Source organism: Oncorhynchus masou, chromosome 30 (genome assembly GCF_036934945.1).
Source record: "Oncorhynchus masou masou isolate Uvic2021 chromosome 30, UVic_Omas_1.1, whole genome shotgun sequence".
In the NCBI taxonomy this organism is placed as follows: Eukaryota; Metazoa; Chordata; class Actinopteri; order Salmoniformes; family Salmonidae; genus Oncorhynchus; species Oncorhynchus masou.
This window is the reverse complement of record NC_088241.1, coordinates 11,758,965-11,784,607: the sequence shown is the minus strand read 5'-3', so window position 1 is coordinate 11,784,607 and position 25,643 is coordinate 11,758,965. Positions and strand designations below refer to the sequence as shown.

Here is a 25,643-nt window from a genome sequence, read left to right as displayed (position 1 = left end):
TCTGCAGGTCCAGACAACCTGGACCCCTACCTCTTAAAGGTACTAGCTGGTATTATTACTATACCTGTGGCTCACATTTTCAACTTGAGTTGGATGACAAGTTGTCCTTCAAAGTTCAAGTGGATAATCTTGTGACAAAGCTTAAATTGAAATTGGGTTTTTATTTTCGTAATAAATCTTGCTTCCCGCATATGGCTAGAAAGAAGCTTGTTCAGGCCACTTTTCTCTCTGTAATTGATTATGGTGACTTGTTGTATATACATGCAGCCTCCTCAGTCTTACAGAGACTGGATTCTGTTCATCATGCATCCTTGTGCCTTATTACAAATACCAAGTCACTCACCCACCATTGCACATTGTACCAAATGGTAGGTTGGACCTCACTTTATATGCGCAGAAAGGTACATTTGCACGTGTTCATCTACAAAACCCTTTCGGGCAAACTCTCTCTTTACCTCTGTAGTCTGGTCTCCTTCACCACAGCAGTTACCATACCCGGTCTGCTAGGTGGTTGCTACCAGGACATTCACAGTATTTGGCAAGACTTTCTTCTCTTCTTGTGCACCAGACGCATGGAATAACCTACAATCCATGCTTCATCTAGATATGTTAGTGCCATTGAATGAATTCAAAATACTGATGGGACACTCTGAGGAGTGTAAATGCTTGTTTTTCCGGTTGGATAATGTTGTGGAATTGTATTTTTGTATGTTTTAATTCTGTCATGCATTGATGGTTGCTGCCTTCTTGGCCAGGTCTCCCTTGAAAAAGAGACCCTGGGTCTCAATGGGCTTTCCCTGGTAGAATAAAGGTTAAATAAATAAATAAAGTATTGGATTGTATTACTTGGGAAGCTATAGAAATGCATGTATTCATGTCTACAGTCATACTTTTCATGTGTATTCTATTATAGACACCTTAAGCGTACCTTTACATTATAATATATAAGCTTCAAATAAAGAAAATACAGATTATAAAATATATACAGTACCAGTCAAACGTTTGGATAAACCTACTCATTCAAGGGTTTTTCTATTATGTAGAATAATAGTGAAGACATCAAAACTATGAAATAACACATATGGAATCATGTAGTAACCAAAAACAAATCAAATATATTTTATATTTGAGATTCTTCAAAGTAGCCACCCTTCGCCTTGATGACAGCTTTGCACACTCTTGCATTCTCTCAACCAGCTTCATGAGGTAGTCACCTGAAATTGTTATATATATACACACACATTTTCCTAACCTCTTTGAACTCTAGGGGCGCAATTTCATTTTTGGATGAAAAACGTTCCCGTTTTAAACAAGATATTTTGTCACAAAAAGATGCTCGACTATGCATATAATTGCTACTGTTCGAAAGAAAACACTCTGACGTGTCCAGAAATACAAAGATCTTCTCTGTGCGTGCCCTTTAACGTGAGCTTCAGGCAAAACCAAGATGAGATGGCATCCAGGAAATGACAAGGATTTTTGAGGCTCTGTTTGTCATGATCTCCTTATATGGCTGTGAACGCAAGAGGAATGAGTCTGCCCTTTCTGTCGTTTCCCCAAGGTGTCTGCAGCATTGTGACGTATTTGTAGGCAGATCATTGGAAGATTGACCATAAGAGACCACATTTACCACGTGTCCGCCCGGTGTCCTGCGCCGAAATTGGTGCGCAAAAGTCACCTGCCAGTATTTTTCCAAACAATACAGAGAGTAAAGCAAGCTTCCACGAACTGCATGTCAATGAAGAGATATGTGAAAAAACACCTTGAGGACTGATTCCAAACAACTTTTGCCATGTTTCGGTCGATATTATGTAGTTAATCCGGAAAAAGTTTTACGTTGTAGGTGACTGCATTTTCGGTTCGTTTCAGTAGCCAGGCGCAATGTAGAAAACGGAACGATTTCTCCTACACACAGACGCTTTCAGGAAACACTGCGCATTTGGTGTGTAACTGAGAGTCTCCTCATTGAAAACATCAGAAGCTCTTCAAAGGTAAATGATTTTATTTATTTGGTTATCTGGTTTTTGTGAAAATGTTGCGTGCTACATGTTATTCAAAATGCATTGCTAGCTTTGCATACTCTTACACAAATTAGTCCATTTCTATGGTTCAAAAGCATATTTTGAAAATCTGAGATGACAGTGTTGTTAAGAAAAGGCTAAGCTTGAGAGCAGATGCATTATTTTCATTTTATTTGCGATTTTCAGAAATCGTAAACGTTACATTATGCTAATGAGCTTCAGGCTATAACTGTATACAGGGTTTTTTCATAGCCAAACGTGAACAAAACGGAGTGATTTGTCCTACACAAATAATATTTTTTTGAAAAACTGCACATTTGCTATGTAACTGAGAGTCTCCTCATTGAAAACATCCGAAGCTCTTCAAAGTTAATGATTTTATTTATTTGGTTATCTGGCTTTTGTGAAAATGTTGCGTGCTACATGCTACACAAAATGCTATGCTAGCTTTGCATACTCTTACACAAATTAGTCAATTTCTATGGTTCAAAAGCATATTTTGAAAATCTGAGATGACAGTGTTGTTAAGAAAAGGCTAAGCTTGAGAGCAAACGCATTATTTTAATTTTATTTGCGATTTTCAGAAATCGTTAACGTTGCGTTATGCTAATGAGCCTGAGGCTTTAGTCACGATCCCGGATCCGGGATGGGGAGTTTCAAGTTAATGTTACTGTCCCAACTACACTAAAAAAATACTTAAATACATTTAATTTTGTCCTTGACACATTTCATTGAAATACTCTATAATTCCATTCATTCCTGTGGAGGAGGGTTTCCTGCGATGGAGGGAGCGCCAATATGGCCGACCGGTTGGCTTAAAAGCTTCTCAATACATAGAATCATCAATTCAGGGTTTTTAATACTTTATTGGCTGAAACTTCAATGTCTGTGTTTGAATGTGTTGCTCATCTATCCAGGAGGAAAACACTCAGAGATTGACATAGACAGGAAATATGACATGCCCTTCTCACGCTAAATAATAATAACTTTTCTGATACGTGAAATAATTAAGAATGGATGGATTTTAAAAGGGAAATAGATACTCGAGCAATCAGAAGCAGAAGGATAACGGTGATTGGTCCTTTATCCGGTGATTGGTTCCGTTATCGTGTCTCTGAATAGCCAACCAATGGGCTTAGAGGTCTCACCCGTTTGTGTGTCGCGGGAACTTTATGGAGCTATGACCACAAAACGCTTGTTAGCTTAGGGTGACCAGACGTCCCCGTTTTTGGTGGCCTGTCCCCGGCTGGAGCTGTCCCCGTTTTTAACTGTATGTTAAAAACAGACTGCAAAGTGAAATAATATTATACGTGGCAAGACCGGGTAGCAGAGCCTACCGGTTGACGTCTCATTCGTGTTGTGCTTGTGTAGGCCAACAGAGAGGGCTGCTCGATATATCAGCTTCATTCACTCTTCTTCTACTAACTACTTGCTCGCGATAGTTTTAGAGAGAACTGCTGTGGAAAACTCGGCCAGAAGCTAGCAAGTGTCAAGTGAATCCATAACATCACCACAAACAAAGAAAGTTACACTCGTTTGAGATATTAGCTAATGATGTTATAATGTCACAATCTATTACATAGATAGATGCTCTGCTTTATAAGGTTTTAAATAGGTTATGCTAGCTAACATTAGCTATGTTGACTAAGTTATCTAGCTAGGTTAGCCAGCTACTGTCATGGTAGCTAGGTTAAATAAACGTTCACATGTAAACATGCAGTGGACGGGCTATTTTGAAAATATGACTATATTAAATGAATGCACAATTATTTATGATAACATTTATTTGTAGATTACAATTTTAATAGTTTGGCATTATAAGTAGTGTGAAAATATATTTTGACATTTTCATGGATAACATTAGCATAATGTTTTCTGTTAAGAGAGTGGAGAAATACTGGATAGGAAGAAGAGTGAAGGAGACAGGAGGAAAGGTAAAGATATGATTACAGAGCCTGCCAATTTATTATTGCAAACAATTTTTGGGGACAAAAAAACAAAAATGAGGCAAGCAATGGGAATCTGTTAACCAAAGTATTTGATCTAATAGTGTACTATTTATTATTAAAGATTGGAGAAGGAAAAATGAAGGGAGTAAAAAGAGTGAAGTGAGGAGAGTGTGTAAGAGTGAGGTGGAAAGGTAAAGAGAAGGAAAGGAAGAAAGAGCAGGAAGACGAGTGGAGAAAGATTGGATGAGAAGAAAAAGTTAAGAGTAAGAAGAGTGACACAAGGAGAGTGAAGAAGAGCAGACCGAGGAGGTACAATGGTTCTTTCCAAGAAACGGAAATGCCATTTTAATGACAACACGATGAGAGAATTTCCATTTATACGCTCAGGTCAAGACGATAGAATGGTTCACTGCACCCTTTGTAATTCCTCTCTTTCAATTGGCAGCCGGAGAAGAACAGCAGTGGTAGAACATCAGCAGACGAAAAAGCATAAAGCCTCTCTGATTGGCCGTGCTGGTTTGCCCTCTGGCACCACATTCTTCAAGAATGTAGAGCCTTCCCAAGAAGAATAGGGTTTAGCTGTGCAGAAGGGTGTCTTTGCATACCACACTATGCAACACAATCATAGTTACACATCTATGGACTGCACAGCACAACTGACACGAAAGCTTTATGAGCCGAAGTTTACATGTGCTAGGACAAAATGTGAAGCCATAGTGAGTAACATGTTAGCAGCATGGGCAACTACTTTGGTAACACAGGACCTAGACCAGGTTGAATTTGTGTCCCTGTCCATTGATGTGTCCAATCATGGACATGTAATGCTGCTGCCAATAATAGTCAGATATTGTTATAAGATATATGGTGGCAACACATCTGTGGAAACAAAACTGCATGATTTTGTTGAATTGAAAGGAGAAACAGCAGAGGAGATTGAAGCTGAGGTCCTGGTGGTCATCCAAAAATGTAACCTGCAAAACAAAGTCGTGGCATTTTCTGCCAACAACACAAATACCAACTTTGGAGAACTGAATAGGCTGGGGAGGATCAATGGCCATACCAAAGTTAAAAATGCTCTGCAGCAGGAGGTGATTGGCTTAGGTTGTCCTGCCCACATCATTCATAACACGGCCAGAACAGCTTCGGATATGATTCCCCTTGATGTTGAGTACCTATTCACAAAGATATTAGAATATTTTCACCATCAGAGTAGAAAGACTGAAGAGCTTTTGTGAGTTTGTTGGCCAGGACTACCATAACATTTTAGGACACAGCAATGTTCGCTGGCTGTCCATGCTCCTTGCTTATGCTTTTTCGTCTGCTGATGTTCCACCACTGCCGTTCTTCACTGGCTGCCAATTGAAAGAGAGAATGCAGTGAACCATTCTATCGTCTTGACCTGAGCGTATGAAATGGAAATTCTCTCATCATGTTTATCATAAAAAAGTGCATTTCCATTTCTTGGAAAGAGTCATTGTATCTCCTCTGTCTGCTCTTCTTCACTCTCCTTGTGCCACTCTAAATTACTCTCTTAACTTTTTATTCTCCACCAATCTTTCTCCTCCTCTTTTCTTCACTCGTCTTCCTTTCCTTCTCTTCACCTTTCCACCTCACTCTTCTACACTCTCCTTGCTTCACTCTTTTTACTCCCTTCATGTTTCCTTCTCCTTCCTCTACAATCTGTATTAATAAATAGCATACTATTAGATAACCAAAGTATTTTAACAGATTCCCATTGCTTGCCTCATGTTTGTATTTTATCTCAAAAACATTGTTTGTTATAATAAATTGTCAGGCTCTGTAACCATATCTTTACCTTTCCTCCTCTGTCTCCTTCACTCTTCTTCCTAACCAGTCTTCCTCCTCTCCACTGCTAATGCTATCCATGAACATTTCTAAATATATTTTCACACTACTTATTAGCATGCCAAACCATTACAATTGTAATCTACAAAAATATTCTCTGAATAAATTGTGCATTCATTTAATATAATCATATTTTCAAAATAGCCCGTCCACTGCATGTTTACATGTGAACATTTTTTTAACTTAGCAACCATAACAGTAGCTGGCTAACTTAGTCTATATAGCTAACGTTAGCTAACATAACCTATTTCAAACCTTATAGAGCAGATCATCTATCTATATAATAAATTGCAACATTATACCATCACTAGCTAGTATCTCAAACGATTGTAATTTACCTGGCTTGAAAAGACGTTTGTGGTGATGTTGTGGTTTCACTTGACACTTGCTAGCTTCTGGACGAGTTTTCCACAGCAGTTTTCTCTAAAACTATTGTGAGCAAGTAGTTAGTAGAAGAAGAGTGAATTAAGCTGCTATAGCGAGCGGCCCCTTCTGTTGGCCTAAACAAGCACAACGCGATTGAGACGTCAACAAAATATTTCACTTTGCGGTCTGTTTTTAACGCACTTTTAAAATGGGGACAGCTCCAGCCGGGGACAGGCCACCAAAAACGGGGACTGTCCCCCGAAAACGGGGACGTCTGGTCACCCTATGATAGTAGCACTATGTCTGCAATTCTGGGTGTTCATAGCTATAGCTGAAGTTACTCACTAATTACTCTGCCCTTCCTTATATCCACACCAAATATACTGATAACCATCCTCATCTGTGTCCATACTACTATTTATTCACTCAACCAATTGGCTAGATGGATACTTTAACCTAATCACCATTGAATAGTATTTAGTCTGTCTCAGATGTCTCGGTGGATTTGGGTGGCAGTGCTAAGCGCTTCAGTGTTCAGGACAGAGCCTCTCAGAAACCACCACCAAAGAAGACATCAGCTGTCCCTGCGCCGTGGTGGCAGGGGGATGACAGCGAAGAGACACCTGGCAGAGGTAAGCAAAGCCAGGGATGTGTAGGTTGATGTGCTTCAGTTTAGTTAGGATTCTCTCTCTGTTTGTGTGTGTGTGTGTGTGCGCGCTTGTCATTCTGGTTCATTCTCCGTGTATGTGTATTTGTGCTTGTGTGTTTCATGACATGCTGTCAGGTTATAATATCTTTAGAGGGACACTGTGACTCTGTGCTTATTTCTCATCTGCTCTGTAATTCCTGGAACATCTGTTGCATTTCATTTCACCATCATAACATGCCCGTCATAACCTGTTCCCTGCTGCTTCTCCCCTGATAATTATGGTTTGACTCCTTTCGTGAGTTCATCTTTGAATGGTTTACATCAGTCGGCTCTTCATGACGCATTTGTATATCAGTCTTGTTCTCTAGCTGCCCCCACCTTCTTCTCTCCTTTCTCTTCCATCTCCTCTTTCCTTCCACCTGTCCCCAGCAGAGGCTGCCAAACGCAGGTTCACTAAACCCAAAAAGCCCCAGCAGCAGGCTGTGGTGAAAACTCAGGAGGATGAGAGTGAGAGCAGCCCAATGAAAAGCACCCCTCAGGGTATAGGAACCACTACTGTAACCCCTAGTTCCTTAGGGCCACCCAATGGCACATTGTCTCCCCATCATTGGCGTAAGTACAGTGACATGCTGCCAACCTTCACTTTCTCTCATTAGTTTTCGTCCTGCCCTCTGCCCTCTCCTTTGCTATATTTGTGTTGTTGTTTTTTGCCTTAGATCTTCTCTTCCTCCAAGCTAACTCTTAAATATTTCTAGCTCACATTTAGTAGTTCTCTGCTTTTGCCCACCTAACCATGCATGTACTCTTTGAGGGTGTCCCTTTCCCTGAGATCCTTTTATTTGTGTGTACAGAACATGATTCCTTTCTCATCTTTATCTACCCTCTTTTCTTCCTACTTCATGCTGCTCATTGGTTAGCTGTCACAGTGGAAGCCCCCACTAGGCCCCCGAACCTCACAGCAAAGCTCTGGATAGGCTCAGTCAGCTGGACAAGTTCCATGGAACCAATCAAGATGCTTCTTCTCACATTGCTGCGGGGCTGGAAAATAACAGCCTCCTCCCACTCTTCCAGGCAGTTACCCCTTCCATGAATGAGAGCAACCATAATGCATCAGGAGAGAGGAGTCCTGAGGGGAGTGCCTCTGTCTGTGATACACCAATGGACAGTCACATTAGTGATAGTGACTCACAGGGTCTTGAAGATGGTAAAGTTGTAGTAGCTTGACTAGGGACAAATACCCCAAACCATGGTAGACTAGTAGTTAGACTAGTATGGCATAATGATAGTAGCTACAGACAGAACCAAACCTGATAGACTAGAAAGACTGTACAGTCGTAGTCAAACGTTTTGAGAATGACACAAATATATATTTTCACAAAGTCTGCTGCCTCAGTTTTTATGATGGCAATTTGCATATACTCCATAAGGTTATGAAGAGTGATCAGCTGAATTAAAATTAATTGCAAAGTCCCTCTTTGCCATGCAAATGAACTGAATCCACCAAAAATATTTCCACTGCATTTCAGCCCTGCCACAAAAGGACCAGCTGACATCATGTCAGCAATTCTCTCGTTAACACAGGTGTGAGTGTTGACGAGGACAAGGCTGGAGATCACTCTGTCATGCTGATTGAGTTTGAATAACAGAATGGAAGCTTCAAAATGAGGGTGTTGCTTGGAATCATAGTTCTTCCTCTGTCAATCATGGTTACCTGCAAGGAAACACGTGCCGTCATCATTGTTTTGCACAAAAAGGGTTTCACAGGCAAGGATATTGCTGCCAGTAAGATTGCACCTAAAACAACCATTTATCAGGTCATGAAGAACTTCAAGGAGAGCTGTTCAATTGTTTTGAAGAAGGCTTCAGGGCACCCAAGAAAGTCCAGCAAACGCCAGGACTGTCTCCTAAAGTTGATTCAGCTGCGGGATCGGGGCCCCACCAGTACAGAGCTTGCTCAGGAATGGCAGCAGGCAGGTGTGAGTACATCTGCATGCACAGGGAGGCAAAGACTTTTGGAGGATGGCCCGGTGTCAAGAAGGGCAACAAAGAAGCCACTTCTCTCCAGGAAAAACATCAGGGACAGACTGATATTCTGTAAAAGGTACAGAGATTGGATTGCTGAGGACGGGGGCAAAGTCATTTTCTCTGATGAATCCCCTTTCCGATTGTTTGGGGCATCCGGAAAAAAGCCTGTGTCATGTCAAACAGTAAAGCATCCTGAGACCATTCATGTGTGGGGTTGCTTCTCAGTCAAGGGAGTGGGCTCGAAGAAGGGTCAACACTGCAAATATTGACTCTTTGCATCAACTTCATGTAATTGTCAATAAAAGCCTTTGACACTTATGAAATGCTTGTAATTATATTTCAGTATTCCCTAGTAACATCTGACAAAAATATATATAGACACTGAAGCAGCAAACTTTGTGACACCAATATTAATTTTCATTCTCAAAACGTTTGGCCTTGACTGTAGTCTCGTCTTGCCACACTTCCCAGACCTGTATCCACATTACAAAGGTGGAAATCAAGGTTCTTATGACTGGATCCATGATGAACTATGCTTTTAGTGAAACCAGGATTTAAAACATACTGTTAACTGTCTTTGTCTCCTTGTCATTTCATATTTCGTTTGTTTTCCTCTGCTAATGGAGTGGTGTAAATAAGCCGTGACCATAAAAGCATAGCATTGTAAAAAATAAATCACTTTCTGGACCTCAAGGGCAGTTGTTATGGTTACTTGTGCTAAATCAGGTCATGTTCTTTCACCGCCAGACAGTTCAGTGTGTCAATGCGAGCTGTGATTCTGTGCTTCTAGCAAACTATCTTGCCCTTAGTTTTAGCACTTTATTTGGGCAAAACATTTTCACTGGTAAAATGACTCCCAACTGCTTTTACTAGTCCAACTCTGGCGAGGCTGATAGATCTTGTTTTGTTTTTACTGTGACCAGTGCTTATTTTCCATTCTGTAAATATCACAATGATCATTCAGTGCTGAAATGGAAAAGTTAGGCCTGTTTTCCATGGTGAGACTAACTTAGGTAAAAAAATGTTCTACCTTTTTATCTTGACAGCTATTCATATTGCAAAGACCATTTGAATATTTAGGAGGATATGGAGCTTTTCTGCAGTACCCTTCCTCCAGTAGACTGACAGCAAGTGGTAGTGGAGCTGAGATCAATGTTAGCTCTACTGCTCTGTCTTCTCTCTTCTGTGTGTGCTGTTCCCCTCTTAAATGGACTGCATGGCCTTTGAGGGTCTCTGCAGGCCTGTATACCCCAGGAAGTCAATCTCTTGTGAATGATAAAACACAGAGCTAATGAGCTTCATTACCATAGTGGGGTTTCAAACACGGTCTGGAATATTGACAGCTTGGTGTCCGCATGGATGGACTCCTTTTTAGCTCTTTAAAAAAAAATCTTATTACATCAAGTCCTGTGCTGAGCTGTCTGACCACAGTGAGGCCTATACAACAACCACAGGTCCTCTTTCGATTCAAGAAGTAGCCTGAAGCAAGAGCAATTTCTGTTTCCTGTAATTACCTGAATTGAACGGTCCAGTATTTTTTTCTCCAGGATTGCTGAGATCTGAGAAGATGTTCCGTAAGTCTCTGAGAAGATTCCAGCCCATCTAGGAGGGGGCAGAGGAGCTGCAGCATCAGGGAGTCGAGGGGGGTTCAGAGGAGGAGGAGGAGGGGGAGGAGGGGGCAGAGCCTGTCATCTTCAGCAGAGACAGTCTGGAGCCTGAGGGTGTCTGCTCTGGTGAGATGGATAGATACTCTATATGATGTCACCAGATCTAGCTCAATCCATTGCTAACCTGACATCAGGGTAGTGACATGAAAGCAGCTGTATGTGCCAGATTTAAACTATTTTACTTTAAACTCTTTGAAAATAGCAATGGTTGAAACATGTCTGTCTGTGATTGTGTCTACCCAGACTCTGTAATGGCGTCCGGACCAGGTCAGAACGCTACAGTGGGTCTTGGTCTGGGCATGGACAGCCTGGAGGAGGAAGAGGAGAAGGCCCGCTTCTTTGCCCACCTGGAGGGAGGTGTGTCCTCCACCATAGACTACTCCAGACTCAACAAAGATCTGGATTCCACCAGCGCCTCCACCACAGCTACCACCCTCAGGTATCTATGACACTCTGCAGAGCTCAGGGGGATGTTGTCTCTACACAATGGACTCAGATCGGTTTTGCGTTTCCACTTTCGAGTGGTTAAGGTTAGGATTTTGTGAAGACAAGCTGATCCTAGATCTGTAACTAGGGGCATCTTCATTCCAGAGCATGACACTCCGAGTCACCCCAGGCCTAGTTGTAGCTGCCTTTTGAAGCCACTGCTGGGGTTGTCCTAAGGAAACTCTTAGTGTTGCAGACAGTGGCTGGGTAAGGTCATTACTGTCACTCCCAGTGTGTGATCTGTGAATGACACTTGTTCTGCTGTTTCACCAGGAAAGCAGAGGCGGCTGTGGTGGTGGTCGATCAGAGAGAGGGGGAGAAAGCTATGGAGTCTGACAGACTCTCCCCAGGTAGGACAGATGGTGCAATTATAGAATTAGGAATTCTAATATCATTTAATAGGATGTCTATGCTCACACTACTCCAGACCCTGCTTGGTTCAATAGGTTTTGTTTTCTTTCAAATACTTTGAAGTTGGGAGTGGTTTGCGTAATAGTTGACGATGCCTGTTGCAACTGAACCAACGGAAAGCTCAATCAATTGCCATTAAGGTATTTAAAAGGAAACAAATCCTATTTGAACCCATGTCTGTTGTCATTTACAGTGGCACTCTGTTAGCCAAGTACTTAAACATACCTCATCTGTATGATTGTAGCTCATCAGTGAATCTGTCATTCTGTCTGTGCCTGCTGCAGCCTCCAACCACTACAGCGAGAATGAGCACTTCGAAGATGAGGTCATTGAGGAGCTGAGAAATTGGGTGAGACTAGGTTTTATGCCAGTCTGGTTTGAAAATGTAGTTATTTAGTTCTAATAATGCTTTGTAAGGAAGTGATTTGAACCAGAGGTTTAACCCGAAAGTTGATTGTAATTGCGTCATGTAGAATTGCCACATGATGTTTTGTAAGCAGGAGTTGTTCGTGCTGCTCACGTGCTAATCACTCTGGGTAAAAAAAGCCACCGTTTATAAAGGCAATAAGGCATTCAGCAGTTATCCCAGCTCTCTCAAGAGGTAGAGTGAGAAGAAGTGATCTTTAATGAGGAGTGTGCCAAGTCTTGTCTGTAATTGGCTGAATATGTGGTGGGCGACTGACTGCATTTTGTTTTGCTCATCTCGTTATGTTCTCTCTCTTTCTTTAAGAAGCCTAAAAGGCCTGCCATGCTCACCAAATGTATTACAAACCAATATCCATTTTTCTTTTCTGGGTCAGAGTGGGTTTTTAATTCAGCACGAGTATGTGTTTTCAAGTTTTATTAGCCCTATGTTAGCCCAAGTTTTATTAGCCCTATGTTAGCCCAAGTTTTATTAGCCCTATGTTAGCCCAAGTTTTATTAGCCCTATGTTAGCCCAAGTTTTATTAGCCCGATGTTAGCCCAAGTTTTATTAGCCCTACGTTAGCCCAAGTTTTATTAGCCATATGTTAGCCCAAGTTTTATTAGCCCTATGTTAGCCCAAGTTTTATTAGCCCTATGTTAGCCCAAGTTTTATTAGCCCTATGTTAGCCCAAGTTTTATTAGCCCTATGTTAGCCCAAGTTTTATTAGCCCTATGTTTACTTGCAATTGCAACAACAATAATGCAACAACAATAATAAAATGGAAGAATATCGGGACTTCTGTCAAATGTGTGTCACGTCATCTACTGATAGATACAGACTTGATCCTCTTTCAATCAGCACAGCCGATGTTCCCTTGAGAGCACTTTGCCTGCTCCTCTTACTCATTCCTAGCCTGTCCTGAGGAATCGCTGCACAGAAGTTAACATTTAATATTCACATGCTTTGTTGCATTATTTAACGGTTAATTACTGTTAGCAAAACAATGTCTATTACAGGCTAGAAAACTTTACAATGCAAGAAGATACCGTTTGTAGGCTAACTTGCCTTGCTAGCTTACAGCTGAAGCTAACATCAATTCACTACCCTAATACCTTGTTTGTGATATGAAGATATTGCTGGTTTCAAAGCTGGTTCTCCCCAAAAACGTTATTCATTCACGTTGTCTCTCCCACCTCACGTCTCTCTCAGTCAAGATCCTTTTTGCTTGAGCCTTATGGAAAGCCCCTTGGGTCTTTGCATGTCGAAAAGATACACATCCACTTTTTTGACACGCAAAGACACAAATGCCGTTCCATAGAGCCTCAAACTGTGTGTGAGAGACATGGATCTTACCTCTTTGGGCTGAGATCCCGCTAACGGGATCGATATGACAACAGCTAGTGAAAGTGCAGGGTGCAAAATTCAAAACAACAGAAATCCCATAATTAAAATTCCTCAAACATACAATAATTTTACGCCATTTTAAAGATACACTTCTTGTTAATCCCACCACAGTGTCCGATTTAAAAAAGGCTTTACAGCGAAAGCAAACCAAACGATTCTGTTAGGTCAGAGCCAAATCACAGCCATTTTTCCAGCCAAAGAGAGGAGTCACAAGAAGCAGAAATATAGATAACAATAATCACTAACCTTTGATGATCTTCATTAGATGACACTCATAGGTGTTCATGTTACACAATACATGTATGTTTTGTTCGATAAAGTTCATATTTACATAAAAAAAATCTCAGTTTACATTGGCGCGTTACGTTCAGTCGTTCCAAAACATCCGGTGATTTTGCAGAGAGCCACATCAATTTACAGAAATACTCATAATTAACATTAATAACTATTATGCACGGAATTATAGATACACTTCTCCTTAATGCAACCTCTGTGTCAGAAACAACCCAAACAGATATCCGCCATGTTGTGTAGTCAACAGAAGTCAGAAATAGCATTATAAATATTCACTTACCATTGATGATCTTCATCAGAATGCACTCCCAGGAATCCCAGTTCCACAATAAATTTTTGTTTTGTTCGATAATGTCCATCATTTATGTCCAAATACCTCCTTTTGTTAGCGCGTTCAGTTCACAAATACAGTGCCTTGCGAAAGTATTCGCCCCCCTTGAACTTTGCGACCTTTTGCCACATTTCAGGCTTCAAACATAAAGATATAAAACTGTATTTTTTTGTGAAGAATCAACAACAAGTGGGACACAATCATGAAGTGGAACGACATTTATTGGATATTTCAAACTTTTTTAACAAATCAAAAACTGAAAAATTGGGCGTGCAAAATTATTCAGCACCCTTAAGTTAATACTTTGTAGCGCCACCTTTTGCTGCGATTACAGCTGTAAGTCGCTTGGGGTATGTCTCTATCAGTTTTGCACATCGAGAGACTGAAATATTTTCCCATTCCTCCTTACAAAACAGCTCGAGCTAAGTGAGGTTGGATGGAGAGCATTTGTGAACAGCAGTTTTCAGTTCTTTCCACAGATTCTCAATTGGATTCAGGTCTGGACTTTGACTTGGCCATTCTAACACCTGGATATGTGTATTTTTGAACCATTCCATTGTAGATTTTGCTTTATGTTTTGGATCATTGTCTTGTTGGAAGACAAATCTCCGTCCCAGTCTCAGGTCTTTTGCAGACTCCATCAGGTTTTCTTCCAGAATGGTCCTGTATTTGGCTCCATCCATCTTCCCATCAATTTTAACCATGTCCCTGTCCCTGCTGAAGAAAAGCAGGCCCAAACCATGATGCTGCCACCACCATGTTTGACAGTGGGTATGGTGTGTTCAGGGTGATGAGCTGTGTTGCTTTTACGCCAAACATCACGTTTTGCATTGTTGCCAAAAAGTTCAATTTTGGTTTCATCTGACCAGAGCACCTTCTTCCACATGTTTGGTGTGTCTCCCAGGTGGCTTGTGGCAAACTTTAAACGACACTTTTTATGGATATCTTTAAGAAATGGCTTTCTTCTTGCCACTCTTCCATAAAGGCCAGATTTGTGCAATATACGACTGATTGTTGTCCTATGGACAGAGTCTCCCACCTCAGCTGTAGATCTCTGCAGTTCATCCAGAGTGATCATGGGCCTCTTGGCTGCATCTCTGATCAGTCTTCTCCTTGTATGAGCTGAAAGTTTAGAGGGACGGCCAGGTCTTGGTAGATTTGCAGTGGTCTGATACTCCTTCCATTTCAATATTATCGCTTGCACAGTGCTCCTTGGGATGTTTAAAGCTTGGGAAATCTTTTTGTATCCAAATCCGGCTTTAAACTTCTTCACAACAGTATCTCGGACCTGCCTGGTGTGTTCCTTGTTCTTCATGATGCTCTCTGCGCTCTTAATGGACCTCTGAGACTATCACAGTGCAGGTGCATTTATACGGTGATTTGATTACACACAGGTGGATTGTGTTTATCATCATTAGTCATTTAGGTCAACATTGGATCATTCAGAGATCCTCACTGAACTTCTGGAGAGAGTTTGCTGCACTGAAAGTAAAGGGGCTGAATAATTTTGCGCGCCCAATTTTTCAGTTTTTGATTTGTTAAAAAAGTTTGAAATATCCAATAAATGTCGTTCCACTTCATGATTGTGTCCCATTTGTTGTTGATGCTTCACAAAAAAAATACAGTTTTATATCTTTATGTTTGAAGCCTGAAATGTGGCAAGGGGGCCGAATACTGTCGCAAGGCACTGTACAAATTCATGACGCGCGATCACTAGGAGCAGATGAAAAGTCAAAAAGTTCTGTTACAGTCCGTAGAAACATGTCAAACGATGTATAGAATCAATCTTCAGGATGTTTTTAACATACATTTTCAATAATGTTCCAACCGTAGAACTCTTTTGTCTGTAGAAATGCAATGGAACAGAGCTCGCTCTCACGTGAACGAGCATGGCCAGCTCGTGGATCTCTGTCAGACCTCTGATTCATTCCCCTCTTATTCGCCCCCACTTCACAGTAGAAGTATCAAACAAGGTTCTAAGGACTGTTGACATCTAGTGGAAGCCTTCGAAAGTGCAATATTACCAATATCCCACTGTATCTTCGATAGGCAATGAGTTGAAAACCTACAAACCTCAGATTTCCACTTCCTTGGTGGATTTTTTTCTCAGGTTTTTGCCTGCCATAGGAGTTCTGTTATACTCACAGACATCATTCAAAGGGTTTTAGAAACTTCAGAGTGTTTTCTATCCAACTATACTAATAATATGCATATCTTAGCATCTGGGACTGAGTAGCAGTTAGTTTACTCTGGGCACCCCTGGTCACCTTATTCATCCAAGCTACTCAATACTGCCCCCAGCCATAAGAGACAGCCCACATTTTTCTAAAGGAAATTCAAATGTTGATCAGTACAATAAAATCAATCTCAAATGGAAGGGAAACTGATTGTTTTTCATCTGAAGCCCCATGAAATCAGCCCAAACAAGCTCAATAACTCAATACATGCACACGGTATTTTGCTTCATCTTATTGCTTATCCAGTTCAGTTTTCTGTGACTGGCTAATACGCCTTAATTTTTTGCTGTTATATCATTTTGGTATTGACTATCTGATAAGGGAATTATATGCTTAAAGGTAATGATTAAATAATCCCACCCTGAAACGTAACTAATTAGTGATTATTAGTTTATGCAGCATGTATAATGAATGATTAGAGTACTAAACGTAATTCCAATAAGGTTTGGTAGAGGTGTGTGTGTGTGTGTGTGTGTGTGTGTGTGTGTGTGTGTGTGTGTGTGTGTGTGTGTGTGTGTGTGTGTGTGTGTGTGTGTGTGTGTGTGTGTGTGTGTGTGTGTGTGTGTGTGTGTGTGTGTGTGTGTGTGTGTCTAAGAAAATACAGAGATCAATTAAACTGTGTTTGACCCGACCTGGCTAGAACTCTAAGATACTTATGATAGGACAGGGAGTCCTTTTCAAGGTTCCTCTAATCTTGGGGGAATGGAACTGTCGGCTTGGTAGTGATAAACAGTGGCGAGAACTCACCTACTGTTCGTGTGTATGTATGTGCGTAGGATATCTACTGTTTGTGTGGAAGTATGTGAGTAAGTAGGGAGCAAGTTATAAAATGGATGTCTTTGTATTATGGACTTCAGAATGTTCTCGTGAATAAAATGTATGAACCTTTGACATAAGCTGAGTCTTTGCCTAATTAGTATTAAACCCAGGGTCTTACAAACCTCTGAGATTGGTCAAAGTGTATTGATTGTTAGTTATTATCATTGGGATTGAAAATTCTTGTGACACTATCGTGATGGTATCGAGTATTGTGATACTAAACCTTGTATCGTGACAACACGTGTGTGTGTGTGTTGTGTACACAGTATGTACTGTATATACAGTGTTTCTGGTTCCTCTAACAGTACTCCTGTTTCACAGGCATGTGATTTATCCTGATGAATCGTTTCCTGCTTTTATGACACCATTTTCAATTCATACAGTATTGAAACTGACCTTCCCCTAAAAGCAATATTCTATTTGTCCTGATCATATAATTTCCTGGTGTAAGTGTCCCTCCATGATTCTCTGGACTCCGTTGACCGTTGAGCTCCTGCCCCCTGGAGCGGACAGTGACACCAGGGAGGAACTAGGGAGCAGAGGAGTCCATAGACGGCACTAGCAGGTGAGACCAGACTGGACAGGCTGTCAGTCAGGTCCTACTGGATGTAGCTATCTAAACATGGTGAAAACAGGGATGACTTTGGACCATCTGTGTCAGTTTGGTGGTGGCGGGTGATGGTGAACCTGGTGGTGTTCCTGTGTCGGCTGTGTAGCCCAGTCGTATGGCCAGAGTGGGGCCGGTGAGATGTGGCTTTCTGGAGGACTCAGACCATCATCACCACCCTTCATCGCCGGTCAGGAGGGAGAGGAGGAGGAAGAGCAGTCCTGTTCCTGTTTCTCCCTCTGTACCTGAGCGCTATCACAGAGTCAGATTGGTCAGTCTCCACCACAGAGTCAGATTGGTCAGTCTCCACCACAGAGGCAGATTGGTCAGTCTCCACCACAGAGTCAGGTTGGTCAGTCTCAAACACTGATATGTCTGTGGTGAACCTGTCAAGTAAATAGACTATGGTTTTCAATCAAAACTAACTGCAGATCCACACATGTCCATCCTTATTCTGACAAGATGGTACATTTGAAGATGTAAGATTGTGTTGAGGTGTTACAAATGGACTTGAATTTCTGATTGATTCGTGACTTATTGATTGACTACGATATGTTTTCTCAGAGCTGCACACTGTAGAGGAGCTGATGCGTCCCATCCAACCAGACAGCATGGACGACACCAGAGGCTGCTAGGTGAGTCTACAGTTGTCTGTCACATGACTGTAGTGGGGAAGGATAACAGACAATGTCTGGAAGGTACAGAATGGAGTGGGACAACGTTAACATGAGCTGTAGTCCTTAAGCCATAGATCCCGTGAGCCAAGCCCGAGACGCTCAGCAGAGCCAGACACTCCTCAGGCCTCCCCAGGCCCCGGTCCCAGAAGCATCAGAGAGGAGGTACAGAAGCTGATGAAGCAGGATCAGGACAGCTCCTGACCTGACCTCCACTCAACTCAGCAACACGAGAAGCCAGCAGGTAAGGGACAGGAACGGAGCCCTTGTTAATAAGCACTAAACCCTACCATACATAACCACACTGATTCAGGCTTTCACACCTACCTGAACTGTTTCCACATTACATAGCCATTGCTCCGATATGCCTCATCCTAATATTTATATATTTCTTCATTCCATTATTTTACCTTTAGATGTGTGTATTGTTGTGAATTGTTGGTTACTACTGCATTGTTAGGAACACAAGAATTTCACTAGACCCGCAATAACATCTGCTAAATGTGTGTATGTGACCAATAACATTTGATTTGATTTGCATCAAAGGTGATTATCATTTATAATGTAGACGGTGACATGGCAATGATTACCAGAGCCTCAGCCCCCTCCTCTCAGAGAGAGATAAAGGTAGGAGAAAAATAACTCCTCACACATTGACAACCAAAGCTAGTAGGTGTAAGTGTCACGGGTAACTTGGTGCGTGAGGGAAGAATCAGGCGCAGAGAGCATATAGTTCCACAGGAAGACGTGCACCTTTAATATCGCACCAAAAAATAATGCCCAACAAACCAGGGCGCGGAAAATGTGGACCAACCCAACACAACAGGGTACCAGGTCCAGAGCACCAACACCAACAAAACATACACACGTAACATAAGAGTAAACCCGCACGAAACAAGGGCGGGTAAACGTACTATAAAAAAGGAAGCCAATCAAGCACAAAAATAGACAGGTGCAACTAATAAGACAAAACAAACAGACAATGAAAAAGGGATCGGTGGCAGCTAGTAGGCCAGTGACGACGACCGCCGAGCCCCGCCCGAACAGGCAGGGGAGCTAACTACGGTGGAAGTTGTGAGAGTAAGTGTGCTTAAAAGAAATATCTGTTGTATCTGGAGGTCGACCGATTATGACTTTTCAACGCCGGTACGGATTATTGGAGGACCAAAAAAAGCAGATAACAATTAATCGGCCAATTTCCTTTTTTTTCCTTTTTTTCTATATATTTTCTTTTATTTTATTATTATTATTTTTAGTTTATTTTTTTATTCGTAATAATGACAATTACAACAATACTGAATGAACACTTTTATTTGAACTTAATATAATACATCAATAAAATCAATTTAGCCTCAAATAAATAATGAAACATGTTCAATTTGGTTTAAATAATGCAAAAACAAAGTGTTGGAGAAGAAAGTAAAAGTGTAATATATGCTATGTAAAAAAAGCTAACATTAAAGGTCCTTGCTCAGAACATGAGAACATATGAAAGCTGGTGGTTCCTTTTAACATGAGTCTTCAATATTCCCAGGTACGAAGTTTTAGGTTGTAGTTATTATAGGAATTATAGGACTATTTCTCTCTATACCATTTGTATTTCATATACCTTTGACTATTGGATGTTCTTATAAGCACTTTAGTATTGCAGTGTAACAGTATAGCTTCAGTCCCTCTCCTTGCCCCTACCTGGGCTCAAACCAGGAACAAATCGACAACAGCCACCCTCAAAGCATCGTTACCCATCGCTGCACAAAACCCGCTGCCCTTGCAGAACAAGGGGAACAACTACTTCAAGGTCTCAGAGCCAGTGACGTCAACGACTGAAACGCTATTAGCGTGCACCCCGCTAGCTAGCCATCTCACATCAGTTACACCAGCCTAACCTCTGGAGTTGATAGGCTTGAAGTCATAAACAGCTCAATGCTTGAAGCACAAGAGCTGCTGGCAAACGCACAAAAGTGCTGTTTGAATGAATGCTTACAAGCCTTCTACTGCCTACCACCGCTCAGTCAGACTGCTCTATCAAATATCAAATCATAGACTTAATTATAACATAATAACACACAGAAATACGAGCCTTAGGTCATTAATATGGTAAAATCTGGAAACTATCATTTCGAAAACAAAACTTTTATTCTTTCAGTGAAATACGGAACCTTTCCTAAATATTCCTGTTACATTGCACAACTTTCAATGTTGTGTCATAATTACGTAAAATTCTGGCAAATTACTTCACAACGAGCCAGGCGGCCCAAACTGTTGCATATACCCTGACTCTGTGTGTAATGAACGAAAGAGAAGTGTTAGAGTTGCGTAAATTCGATTCTGGTATCAGGATAAATATAACAATGAGTCACCAATTGTATACTATGTATTTTTTATTAGCTAAGCAATAAATGGCAAATGTAACTTTCATATATAAGGGCTCACTGTAATACCACGCAAAGCAGAACAGGGAACTGACAGGATGTACGTAAACAGTTGTTCTTATACTGTGATGGACATAGTTCCAACCCGTCTGTTGGCCTATCACAGTAGAGGCTGAGCGTGGTTTAGACTTGCTCAGCCTATCGCAGGCACTCAGGCGGGTCCCCGCCTCTTGGCGCTTCTTGGAGTCCTCCCTCCGTCGATGTATAGATTCTTACTGTTCTGGTATCGCAGCCTAGTTAGAACAGTTGCTCAGTTCATGCTATTGTGGTGTTCAGTATTTTTCCATCTCAGTTAAACCTCGTGATGACCACCCCTCCCTATACCTGATTAACCACAACTTTGTAAGATACAGCAAATCACACACATGTGCTCAATATTGTTACATACAAACACAAGGACAAAGCATCTGCTGGGCTGTTATCTACAGTTTTGCAACATGCAGGTCACACCATGTTACTCAGTTCTTGTCACACAGGCAAGTAAATGTAGCAAGCAGTTGTTTAATATCATGATGATGCTCAAGTGCACAAATGCAGATACCTCACACAGCCAACATGAGATAATATTTAATCATATATATGGTAATGGCTATAATGTAAAACACAGAATCCCACAGAAGTGACACAATTTCTCTAGTTTAATATTGCCTGCTAACCTGGATTTCTTTTAACTAAATATGCACATTTAAAAAAATATACTTCTGTGTATTGATATTAAGAAAGGCATTGATGTTTATGGTTAGGTACATTTATTCAACGATTGGGCTTTTTTCGCAAATGCGCTTTTGTTAATTAAATCATCCCCCGTTTGGCGAAGTTGGCTGTCTTTGTTAGGAAGAAAAAGTCTTCATATACTTGTGTATTGATTTTAAGAAAGGTGTTGATGTTTATTGGTGCAACGACAGTGCTTTTTTTCGCGAATTCACTTGTTAAATCACCCCTTTGGCGAAGTAGGCTATGATTCAATGATAAATTAACAGGCAATGCAGGACAAGCTAGATAAACTAGTAATATCATCAATCATGTGTAGTTAACTAGTGATTATGTTAAGATTGACTGTTTTTTTATAAGATAAGTTTAATGCTAGCTAGCACCTTACCTTGGCTCCTTGCTGCACTCGCATAACAGGTAGTCAGCCTGCCACGCAGTCTCCTTGTGGAGTGCAATGTAATCGGCCATGATCGGTCTCCAAAAATGCCGATACCCGATTGCTTTGAAAACTTGAAATCGGCCCTAATTAATCGGCCATTCCGATTAATCGGTCGACCTCTAGTTGTATCAGAGTTAAAACTATATCTAAGTAGTATAGCACATAACAGTACTACAGTATAATTCATAACACTAACATCTACCACGTTGCTGTGTGGTTGTACTTCTGATCCAGACTAATGTTGCTGTGTGGTTGGACTCCTGATCCAGACTAATGTTGCTGTGTGGTTGGACTCCTGATCCAGACTAATGTTGCTGTGTGGTTGTACTCCTGATACAGACTGATGTTGCTGTGTGGTTGTACTCCTGATCCAGACTAATGTTGCTGTGTGGTTGTACTCCTGATCCAGACTAATGTTGCTGTGTGGTTGTACTCCTGATCCAGACTAATGTTGATGTGTGGTTGTACTCCTGATTCATACTAATGTTGCTATGTGGTTGTACTCCTACCAGGTCTAGCCTGTGGTGGTCTGATGGTGGGTGTCAGTCCTTCGCCGCCTTAATGTTGGCTAAATGTTGATGTGTAGTTGTTCTTTAAGTCCAGACTGTGGTGGTCTGACGGTGAGCAGCGAGCTGGTGGCGGTGGTTCAGTCCTTCGCTGCCTTCCTCCAGCAGCAACATCAGATGAAGAGGAGAGGTCACCAGGATACCAGTCACACTGTCTCCTGGGAAACCAAAGGTCAACAGGAAGCCAGCCAGAGTCAGGAGACTGAGCGTCCATCAGAGAGGAAAGTAAGTCAACATACTGGAGTAGTTTTTCAGTCTGTGATGCATCAAGTTCGTTTATCAGTGTGCTGCATTTTCTTTTCAGATAAGTATGACGTTTTTCTCCATTCACCTGGTCATATGATAGGGATGTGACTTTTACTTTGTTGAGTTGTCCAACCCAGCTGATTGCTCCTTGCTCTATCATAAGTCAGATTGACTGATTTTAGTTTGGATCTTAAGTCGTTTCAGGGATGCAAATTAGTCACCTTTCGGCGAAATTTGCCCTTTTGTCCAAAATAAGTGACCTACATGATTCGTGTAGATCCGATGAATGATAACGAAGAGCTAAACGTTAGGTGAGAAGCCTGACCACGGAGATGGGGGTGAGAAGGTGATGAAGTGTACTTCATGAGCTGTAACCGGAAAACAACTGATATTTTGAAAGTTTGAGGTGAGGGAGAAAGTGTGGTGGAACAAGTATTAGCATTGTTAAGTATCTTGTTAGCTGGATCAAATTCTCCGTTAGCTAGAGAGAGAAATGTTGAGCAACATTACCCAACTTATCTGATCAAATAATTGAGTTAATGGTGTTATAACGCCTTAGTTTGCTTACTGGGCCCTGGCAATCTGTGTGAAATGTTAACTAGCTAACGAACTAACTACTATCTTTTAACTCATTTTTTCCCTCTACAGTAGGTGCTACATTTTTAGAATGAGAGAATTAGTTGAAAATGAGGCGTTGCTTGTTAAACAAGTGGATTCAGGAATCAGTGTAGCTGGAGCTGGGCCTGGCTTAAACTGGATGCCACTATAGAGGTGAAAGAAACACAACACACTTTCCCTCTTTCTCACTTTTACTGGCACATTGTAGAACAGATGTCCACAGGCAGAACGTGTACAATGTAATAATGTGCAGTGTAGCCTAAAGATATCGTTTTTTTGTGTGTTTAACTTGACAGTAACGTGTGTGTGTGTGAGGGGGATTATATATTTTTTTACTCTGAATGTTATTTTTTGCACACAAGTAGCCTTGTGTACTTGATCGATGTCTGTAGTGGCCACTATAATAGACCAAAAATAGAATGGCTGTTTGTTTCATTCTAATAACATTGGATTGCTTTCTTTAAATGTTTTAGCTGTGAGTTAGGTTCACATTAACCACTTTTTTTATTTTACACACAGACTGATCATGTAGATCATATTCTTTGTTGTTCAATTAGTTAAAACCTGCATTTCCCCCTAGCAGGGATGTTTTGCATGTTTCAGTGCAAAAATAAAAGTGTCACCTTGTTGGGCCCTCAGCAGTTTGCATCCCTGATATTGTGTGTGTCCATACCTTGATGACGATAGCAGTCAAACATTTTTCCATTCTTGGTGCCTATTTTGTTTGTGCTATTAACAATTAGGCCAATATTATGGCCTTCAATACACGTTGAAGTGCTAGCAACTATCCATTATGAAGACTCAAACCATGTGTTACCCCTCTGTCTGTCAGAGTGTGCCCAGGGAGGAGGGCAGGTCTGGGGAGGTGGAGGAGAGTCCCCTAGTGTCCAGGCTGAGACCGCAGCTAGCCCAGAGGGGGAGAGAGCTCCACACCAGAGAGGAAGAGCTACTGCTGCAGCACAACACAGAGGTCAGCTCACTGAGACAGGAGAACTACCTCCTGCAGAGCAAGGTAGAGGGACACACACACACTATTACATTCACATGGACAGTCATGTCTCGAAAAAGTATAGATCCATATGTTTGACCACCAGTGACTTCCTACATCCTTCTATTTTAACAGAAAGGAACATGTTCTCCATGACTGTCGGAACAGTTGAAAACCCCTACGTCAGCACTCCTGTTGCTATGGCACTGCTCATTTTATTTAGCTGCTTTGTGTGTCTGGCTTTTGTAATACTGTTATTCAAGCTATTGAAAAAGCAGTTGTGAAGGACCCAGCTGACACAGGAGCAAAATAAAACATTCAATTAAACAATAGCATGTTTTCTAAGATATCTCTGCCATCCACTGAAGGCCAGTTAAATTAGCTCAAACCTTATTTTGTGAACTCAAAACTGTAGTAGATGCATACATCACTCGTGTGTTATTTGTGATGTGTACTTGTGAGTCTTGTCCCTTGTGTTTCAGCTGCACAGTACAGAGGAGGCCAACAGCAGGAAGAAGGGCCGGTTGGGTCGCGGTCTGGACGGGCCCTTGGACCCCCTCACTGAGGGCAAACTCAGACTGATAGAGAAAGAGGTGAAGGAACAGGAGACCATCGTCCAGGGATACCAGCAGGTGCGTACACATGTCTGTTTGTCTCTGTCTACTCTGTGATTGTTTGGCCGTCTCTCTTGGTCTTTTCTCTTCCAGTCTGTGTTTTAAGGAAACAACACTTCATTGTACTGCATTTGTTCAGCACCAGGCTGGCGGTGACTCATTGGCTTTGAATCCATCCCAATTACCCAGAGTCTCTGCGACTGCGGAGGTTATATATACAGGCCACTTTTCAGGGTAATGGAATTCCTCTGTTCACTGACTTAATTCCAGGAGGGGGTGTGGGTTTGTAGCAGGCAGCACAGTTAGCCTTTTTTTCCTCCAGATTGTGAGCAGCTTAGCAACACTGTCAGAACCTTTCATAATTACAGAGCCTACAGCAGAGCTCCTAGAATCAGTGGCTACAGTACACACACCACCAAGGTGGAACTGTAGCAGTCCTTAATTAGGCATGCTGAATGCATTCCCTCATCTCACAGCTTCTAGTCGTATTCCTTTCTAGTTTGATTTTATGTAGGTTAAATGCGTAGAACAGGTATTTCTGATCAAACTAATTTACCCAGATGGGCCTATAGTTGAGACATTTAATGTGATTATATCTCTCTCATGGCGGTGTGTGTGTGGGTAACAGGAGAATGAGAAGTTGTACCTGCAGATGAAGGCTCTTCAGGCTCAGAGTAAACTCAATGAAGAGGTCATGTTCACAGAGAACCAAAGGCTGCTAAACGAACTGGCCCTTACCAAGTGAGTTGACACATACATATGCACAGACACGTACCTATCCACGTCATTGAATGTTAACACTGACGCTTATTTATGC

At 41.5% G+C, this 25,643-nt stretch overlaps 1 pseudogene; it reads left to right on the top strand.

Moving 5' to 3' along the window:
* Nucleotides 1-2,819: 2,819 nt before the first annotated feature.
* Nucleotides 2,820-25,643, top strand: part of LOC135523033 (centrosomal protein of 162 kDa-like) — a 31,371-nt pseudogene continuing 8,547 nt past the window's right edge.